Genomic DNA, 7,752 nt, shown 5'->3' with positions numbered 1-7,752 from the left:
ATCTTCTTCGCCTTATTCTTCGGCATGATAGATCGGATTGTCGAAGTCATATGAGGTGTAACCAAATTGTTATCAACGAGATCCGGAGAATTATTTTGAATTCGGAACGAGACAAATCAAAAAAAGAGAAAAAAAAACAAACATTGCCATTTTTATTTGTTTTTAAACTGCAAAAATAAATGAAAAACAGGGAACACCGCTTTTTGACTGAAAAACATCCATTTATTAATGATGCAGAAAATGCAAATTTAAACATGAGGTGACCCTTACAATGGACCATTACGTGTCGGGCAACATGTATGGCTTTCATGCAAATAAAGACTAACAACAAGAAATATTACTCTTCTGGACGAGTGTCAGTGCTGATCTTTTAAGGCCTTCCAGCTTCCTGGTACACACGATTTTATCCACGATTCCAGTTCGCGGTCACTATCAATCTCTTCACCCACTGTATAGGCGTGATCTGAATCTAGCATTCCAGCACTGACAAAGGTGAACGAAGGACGACGTCCTCTGTTCTGCTCAGACGAGTCTTGACCTGGATGATAACCAATCCCAAACATATCCGCCTTTACCACAATGCCTATGATCTGTCCCCAGCCTGGGATCCCTCTATTTCTCACCACTTCCACCGCCTGTTTGTAAGAAGAAATGGACGGCTTTTTCTCTTTCTCAACACCAACGGCATTTTTCACCTTGATGGTTTCAACTGCCAGACTGGGTGCTTTACACCTTACATCGTCCATTTCTACTTTCATCTTTCTCTGGACCGATTCCCCAATTACTACACACCCCTTTGTAGCGATGGCCGCACAACAATCATCAACACGAGGGAAAGCTCCATTTTTCGTCGGGCGTTTTGGGACCACAAACATGGGCATTCTTAACTGATCCTTCTCAGTCACCTCTATCCCTTTCTTGTCTTTCGACATCATCTCCACTTTTACAGGACCATGCCTTGTCACGGGGTTAGCACTATCATCTGTCGTTGGTGCAAAATTAATTGCCTTAGAATCCACCAAGTCCTGGACCACATGCTTAAAAGCTTTGCAATCCTCAACATGATGTCCGGGTGCCCCAGCATGGAACTCGCATTTGACATTCTCATCGAAATTGGCTGGCCTTTGATCAGGTCTCAAAGGTGCCAAAGTCCTCAACTGTACCAGCCCCAGATCCTTCAACTTCTTCAATAGGAAAGAGTATGTCACAGGCGGCCTGTCAAAATGCCGATCATTCATCCTCCCCCTGACTTGATATCCAGCCCTTTGAGGCCTCTGCTGGAATGGCTGACGCTGCTGTTGCACAGGCTGATTGTCAGCAAGAATAGTTACCGCAGCAGTGTGCTGGAAGTAACAATCCCTACTGGGTCCTCTTGGAACGTAGACCGCACTGGTATCACCCTCATTTTTACGCTGACCATTCCCGAAGGGCTTCTTCGATCCTGATGACGAAGCATTACCACCCTGGATCTTCCCCATTCTTAGCCAACTTTCAATTCTCTCCCCAGCCACCACAATGTCAGCAAAGTTAGTGACGGGACAACCCACCATCCTTTCAGCAAATGCCCCCTGCAGGGTACCCATGAATAGATCAGACATCTCCCGATCCACCAGCGGAGGTTGAACTCTGGCAGCCAACTCCCTCCACTTTTGCGCATACTCTTTAAACCCTTCGCTTGACTTCTGAGACATACCCTGCAGCTGGGTACGACTCGGAGCCATATCAGCGTTGAATTGATACTGTTTAAAGAAAGCGTCACCAAGATCCTGCCAACTCTTGATGTCAGCAGCCTTCAGCTTGGTGTACCATTCCAAGGATCCTCCAGACAGACTGTCCTGGAAGAAGTACATCCATAGCTTCTGATCAGTCGTATATGCAGAGATCTTGCGGACGAATGCCTGTAGATGAGTTTCTGGACAGGAACTCCCATTATATCTGTCAAAAGCGGGCGCTTTGAATTTCTGCGGGATCACAATCCCCTCTACCAACCCCATATTTGACATGTTAACCACCCCAGGAGTGGCGTAGCTTTCAAGAGCTCTGATTTTCTCAGCCAGCAACTGTATCTCTTTGTTCTGCGTCTGGGCACCGTATTGACCAAATGGCTCATTATGCATTGAAAACTGATCAGCCTCCCTATCCTCTTCTTTGTCGTCCTCAACTTCGAAGAAAGGCGGGAACAGACTATCCTTCAGATTATGCCCCAGACCGGGCCCACCACCAGTAGCAGCACCAAGTCCACCAGCATTGTTGTTCACCGTACCTACAGTTGCTCTTTTTTCACCGTCTCTGGATCCACCGAGCCCCTGGTTGGAGACACCATCCAGGTTCACACTACTGTTTGCTGCTGAAGCCCGCTCAAGCTTTTCGACCTTATCAGCCAGAGCCTTCTGACCAACTGCAAAACCCTGCATGATGTTGATCAACTCAGTCATCTTATCCTTCAGCTCGAGGATATCTGTGTTTGGGAGATCCATTGGTCTGGGTGTATTGCGTCTGGTGAAGTATCTGTGAGGACGGGTTGAGTGCAAAGGTACAGTTCTACGAGCACGAGCAATGATTCCTGCAAAACATCAAACAGGTTAATATGCATGAATGCAACGTCTATCCATATGAGGAAGATTTTGTCCTTTGATTCTGGTTTCATTGAGACAGATAATATTTTGACATCCACATTCTGAAATTCGGATGTCTCTCAACCAGATTCTCGATCCATAATACTCCCCATATGGCTAGACGTAGGTTTGGTGCAGATGAATGCAAAATGAGAATGATGCAGATGTATGAATGCAATGCACTGGGCCATCCTCCAAGTCATCTGAACATCTGTTGCACTGGGTTACAACCCTGATTTCTGAACCTGATCACAACCATCTGAGGGAACATGTAACCACAAATCCGACTAAAGGGTTCCGAAATAAACGGAAGACAAATACATCATCATCATCATCAAACCATCTCTGAGCAGCTAACCACAACCCTCTGAATCGGCCCGGGGAATCCTGAAATAAACGGATCCCCACTGATAAATAACTCGGACAGCCCTCTGGCGTCTCGGAAATAAATGGCCATAAATCCGACTTATAAATATGACTCTAATCAGCGGAACCATTAGTCACCATCAAAGTCACCATCTGAACATGCATCTGAAAGAATCACCCTCCCCTCACAGGTAAATTCTAATCAGGTCACCCTAAGGCGGATAATAGTCTCGACAATCGGGCAAAGATACTCAATGGGTTTGCCCTTTCGGGTGTGCCATTGTAGCTCTCCTGAGATCATCTAAACCAAAGATCCGGGAAACGATCGGTCACCAGAGTCAACAGCTCAGATGAAGTAACTCAACCAAAGTGAAATATTCCACAATGGAAAGCACTATCAGATGAACCTCGTCCGGCTTGTGGCATGTCACGTTGCAACAATATGCTGATTTAGCAAATGAGGAACGTGAGACCACACTAATCCTAGGTGTATACTCGGGCCTGGGTTTTAGCCCCACTCAGCACACCCACCCCAAAATAGAGGAACCACCTGCACAGAGGACGGCAACATGATAGTATGATGCATGCAAATATTTATGCAAATATACACAGTCAGAATAATAAATGCAATAAATAAACACAAGCAACCTAAACTATCCTAAAACGCTAGGAAGGACTCGCTTAGGGAAGATGGACCAGCACAGGTCAACATCTTTTAATCCCCAGCAGAGTCGCCAGCTGTCGCATCCGCGAAAAACAACCGGCGGGCTAAAACAAAAACAAACAGAGCCGCCACTGCGCGTTATTTATCCCAAAATAGGGAAAGGAAACGCTCAGAGAAACCTGGAAAAAGCGTGGTCTCGCGACCAAAGAGAAAGGGTAAGGGAGTCGGTTACGCAAGGGGAAGGTATTAACACCCCTCACGTCCGTCGTACTCGACGGGATCCACGCTCTAAGAAAAGAAAAGGTTGCTAAAACACCACACACACACACGCACCGAAGACAACACAGGTGGGGTTAAGGGGGAGAGAGCTCGATAGGACGTCGCATCCTATGCCTACGTATCTCGTCTGGAACGAGAATCAGAGCTGCCAGAGTTCGGCTCACGCACGCCAAATAAGACACACCGGCAAACATGGAGCCTGAATGCCAATCACTGGACTTACATCAGCATCCGAACCAAAACACACACCAGAAGGCAAACGGGGAGCCCGACCGCCAATCACTGGACTTACGTCAGCATCCGAACCAAAACACACGCAAGAAGATAACAAGCAAACACACACAAAAAGAAAAAAAGTGCCCGGAGAGACCTCGCACGGTCTCCTGCCTACATACCTCGTCTGAAACGAGGATCAGGGCGATGTAGTTCCCCTGAAAGGGAAAGGAAGAACATGCAAACTAGTAGGGAGTCGGGAACTCGAGCCTACAAGTCATCAAGCAAGCCAGAAGAGACGCTGAGACGTCAGAAGAAACGGCACACACAGATTAACAGGGAGTCGGGAACTCGAGCCTGATGTTATCATGCATCATTGCCCTATGTTACGGTTTCTACCTACTTGCACAACTGCAAGCTAATCCTATCCAGGAAAACAAGCATACAAGCATACAAGCAAACAGAGCAAACAAATATTCACAAAGCACACACTATAACCAGTCAAGTGAGGCTCAAACAATGGGTTTGACTGCCGAAGCAAGTCATCTGTACATGGGTAGTATTCGCTCTTAACCTTGCCATTGCGGGGCTAAGGTGAAGCAGATGAAAGGTGAGTGAAGATTAGACTTCACAGCTCTTATCCCTGTCCAGGGAGAGCTTCAGACAAAGGAGCGTGGGTCCAGAATGGAGGGACCCTTCTACGCTCAAGACTCTGACTCGATTGTGCAACAACACAAGATCTTGGGTTTGTGTCCCAATGCATCAACACACAGCCGTGTGAGCAAAGGGACGACTCAACAGAATAGTGGGGGATAGATTGCATATCCCTTTGATCCACCAATTGCCTCATAGAGGTCTTTACCTGCTTGGCACAAATGTAAACAACCACAAACATCGCCTCTTAAGGAGGACTTCAGACAGTTGCCTGGCCAAGTAACAGGCCAGGTCTTCCAGACTACATGGAGAATAGAAGTCCTACCTCAAGTGGTTTAAAAACCAAGCAGCAGCAAGCAAGTTCTTAAAGAACTGTAAGCGACTAAATGTACCTGAAATCAATCAAGTATCATCAGTACTCAGACAGACAAACAGTAAACATCAAATTGTTAATCAGTTAATCTGTACAAAGCAACACAAGTTAATGCACATAAGTGCAAGCTATGAGCTCAAACTCAAGCATCAATCCCTACAAAACAAAGTCATGTTAGTGGATAACATCAAACAAATTCAATTTGCAACTTGCACTTTTTCCCTTAAGCCTTTTTGCATTTCAACCTGAAAATCCACACCAAATGTGAGAAACTAGACCACTAGGCCAAGCCTAGGGTCCAAAAGGGATAAAAAATTCTAAACAGCAAGCAAAACCAATCCAAAATCACATTCAAACAAATAGAAAGCAAATGCAATTGGTCTCATGCTCATATCATTCACCAATATCAATTCATGCACAATATACCACAAACTAGGTCAAATACAACACCAAAAGTCCAAACAAAATGACTTCAATCAAAGGCATACCAAAACAATTCCAAAAATCCTCAAATAATTCACACCTAAACAGGACACAATCAACAAGTAGCATGTCAATTTTCAGCTCAATTGGACAAAAGAAAGTAGGTCAATGAAAATCAAAAAGTCCAGACACAATTATGTAAGCCAATTCAAGACATCCAAGCAAGCATCCATTTCAATAATTCATAAAACAGTGACAACAATTAAGAAATGAATGGGACCAAAAGCATGATGTCCCACAATGTGTCTACAATAAACATATCAAATTTCATCTTCATCCAGTACCATATGAGAATTTCACAAGCAAAATGCCAACATGTGTCACATAAATTCACAAAATGAGCATACAGAGAAGTAAATTATCAATCAATTAGAAAATGACATCAAAAATTCCAGCAAAAATCACATGTTATCTTGACATATCAATGATCATTCATGCAAAAGATTGGAGCAATTCAACATTTCTAGGCCAGGCAAATAAAATCAGAAAATTGACCTAGCTTGGTGTGACACAAATTGTTACACCTATATTCAAAAAATCATATCTCCATCACCAAGTATCCAAAAATCATAAACTTTACATGAAAATCACCATCAACATGTCCAGAACAAGCACAAAAATTTTCATTCATTTCTTTAAAGGTATGAGCATTTCATGAAGGATATGGTGAAACATACAAAAATGTGACACATGAACAAAATCAATAGGCCAATTAAATTTCCACACGTGCAAAAATTTCACAAAAATCATCATAAAATTCTACACATTCTCATGATCATGGCACAAAAAATTTCACTAAAATTGGATGAATTTTGAGTGAGTTATCAATTTTCTAAGTTCATCTAACAAAGTGAAATAAGAAAAGAAAAAAAAGAAATGAAATACTAAATAATTAAATAGCGTAATGGCAATTGCGTAATTCTTAAAGGTCCAGACAAAACGACGTCACTTTGTTAAATGAAAACGGAATGTTCCTATTGGCTAAAACCGGCGGCAAACAGAAATTCAAAGAAAGCCAGGAAGCGGACGGATCAAACACAGCTTTTTCATCGTTCTTGAGCAACAGTTTTTCCAGAAAATGCAGAAAATTCATGAACAATAAATCTTCACCAAAATCAACATGTTTATAACCATTGGAACCGTATGAACACAAGGATCATGAATATGTGAACGATTTGCCCTAATTCCTACTGTATCTCACGGATCGAGCATTTGAAGTTATGAACATCAAACTAAAAATCGATATATCTCTCTCAATACTTAACCAATTCAAAAACTATAAGCATCATGAAGATCTACAATGAATGAACTACAGAAACCACATCACAATTTAGAGAATTATCGAGTTTGATTTATGACCTTGTTGTGATGGCATACGCGAATTTGTACTCCTCCAGGTGCAAAAGCCAAAAACAGATGGAGTTTGAGGTTATGTGAGTTGAATAGAACACGTGCCTTAGCTCAAGGATACTTCAATTGCAAGATTGATGAAAACTCCATTGAAGAGCAAGCTTTGGTCAGTTGAGATTTAGCTATGCTTTTGCCTTGATTTGTCAAAACAGTCCATCAACAATGATTAGGAAGCATGAATCCACGAAGAAGCAACCAAAATGATGAAGAAATCATGAAGAATTGTTGAAAAATGTTGATGGAGTTTTGGAGAATTTGAGAGAAAATGGAGGGAAAGTTTGTTATGATTCTTGAAAATTGTGATTGTGATTAGCATTCTGTTATAATTAGACACTTATACTCCACTCTAATCACTTTGCTAATCACCAATTAACCAAATGAAATGAAATTAGCTTAATGTGCAATTTGAGTGCAAGGGCAAAAATGACATTTCACATTGGGCTATGTGACAGCAAGGTGACAGCTCAGACATCTTCTAATTGCCATTTGGAATGTGTTGGCTTTGATCCCATATCAATTGGCCTTGTATTTCTCATTTTCACTATGCCATGCCAAAATTGTACTTAAAGTGAGAGTTCAAAAATAGCCTAGCCAAATATTGATTCTTGAAAACTCATGACAGTTCAAACCACTTCTAATTTGCATTTGTGATGTGTTGCAAAAACTCCCATTCCAAAATTCCAAGTATTTTGCAA

The sequence above is a fragment of the Lathyrus oleraceus genome, chromosome 5 (assembly GCF_024323335.1).
Source record: "Lathyrus oleraceus cultivar Zhongwan6 chromosome 5, CAAS_Psat_ZW6_1.0, whole genome shotgun sequence".
In the NCBI taxonomy this organism is placed as follows: Eukaryota; Viridiplantae; Streptophyta; class Magnoliopsida; order Fabales; family Fabaceae; genus Lathyrus; species Lathyrus oleraceus.
The sequence above is the reverse complement of the archived record's forward strand: the minus strand, read 5'-3'. Positions refer to the sequence as shown.